This window comes from Zingiber officinale, chromosome 7A (assembly GCF_018446385.1).
Source record: "Zingiber officinale cultivar Zhangliang chromosome 7A, Zo_v1.1, whole genome shotgun sequence".
NCBI classification, from domain to species: domain Eukaryota; kingdom Viridiplantae; phylum Streptophyta; class Magnoliopsida; order Zingiberales; family Zingiberaceae; genus Zingiber; species Zingiber officinale.
In genome coordinates this window covers 89,180,958-89,182,381 of record NC_055998.1, presented here as the reverse complement: position 1 = coordinate 89,182,381, position 1,424 = coordinate 89,180,958, and the positions used below count along the sequence as shown (strand labels likewise).

General features: G+C 41.6%; 1 non-coding gene across 1 annotated transcript; it reads right to left on the bottom strand.

Moving 5' to 3' along the window:
- Positions 1–842: 842 nt before the first annotated feature.
- On the bottom strand, positions 843–948 carry LOC122003121. Its single transcript, XR_006117794.1, has one exon. It is a non-coding gene; the product is annotated as a small nucleolar RNA R71 (small nucleolar RNA).
- Between the last annotated feature and the right edge of the window lie 476 nt (positions 949–1,424).

Here is a 1,424-nt window from a genome sequence, read left to right as displayed (position 1 = left end):
GATCCATGAAGAAGTGGACCAAGGATTCCTCTGACCCTCAAATCAACAACAACGAAGAAGGGAATCCAAGACCTGACCTAGGATCACCGACAATCATAGAGGAAGAGAGCAAGAATCAAGGAAGAAACTCGAAGCTAGGGCACAAATCACAGAAATAGAAGGAATAAGGTTCGGATTGCTTACCTTTGAAGCCCTAATTGCCCCTTCACGCCGGGGATCGAGTGGATCTCGCTCGATCCAGTGGCATCAGTGATCGGCACAAGGAGACGCGAGTGTCTACAACCCGGAGACGAAAGGCGTCGGCTAGATCTGAGCTCAATCCAGCGGCGCCGGAACAAGAACTAGGGCTCGGCTGGCAGGCATGAGAAGACACGATGCTGTGAACCCGGAGAGGGAAACACCAGCCGGATCTAAGCTCAATCGGAGACGATGCCGGCGGAGAAAGATCGCCGGAGATGGAGCATCACTCACATCGACGTCGCTTGTCCGCGAGAAAGAACAGAGAAGGAAGAGAGGGGAAGAAGGGAGGTCGGCTTCGAGCAGAGGGGAGATCGAGGAAAAATGAGTTCGAGATCAACGGTTTTTGAGGAAATGAATAAAAGAAAAAGGAATTTATATAATAAACATTTCCTCACTTAAACGGGTATCCCAAACTGGCTTTATCTGCACCCGTCGATTCATCCCCTCAAAACTCGTCGTAAGAGCTCCGAAAAATTCTCAGAAAATTTTTAAAATTTTTTTAAAAAAATTCTATAAGGCTATTTCTCAAATAACCTTATTAATTAAATTTTCTGATATCTTACATTTTCTGAATCATTTTTTCTCTCCAAGCAGAACAGTGTATATGAGGAATTGCATAACAAATTTTGCTCAGGCATATGGAGAATCATTATTTGAAGCATAGGATAGATTCAAGAGTCTTTAAAGACAGTGCCCTCATCATGGTTTTGAAAAATGGTTGATTCTGTGCATATTCTATGGGGAAATTTCTTTCTCAGATAAGAGTTTATTAGATTCATCAACTGGAGGTTCTTTTATGGATAAAAGTGTAGATGAAGCATATATGTTAATTGATCAAGTGACATTGAACCTCCATGAATGGTCGAACATAAGCTGGATGAAATTTCCCTCAAATATTCATGAAGTGCAAGCCATAAATGCTATAGAGCCTGTCAAACAAATTGTAACTCAATCATCTATGAGTCTTGAGAATCACAAGTCACAGAACGGGGAGTTCAAACATTTGGGGGCAAAGATTGAAAGTATTGTTTCAAAATAGTTCAAAGAAGATCTCCCTCCTTCGCAAACAAGATCTAGTGAAAAGTGTGATGATGTTGGGTTGAGAATTGGAAAAAATCATGAAGAACTTCTGAAGAAGGACATGTTTAGAATTGAGGAGAAGAACAATAGAAGACCACATGAGC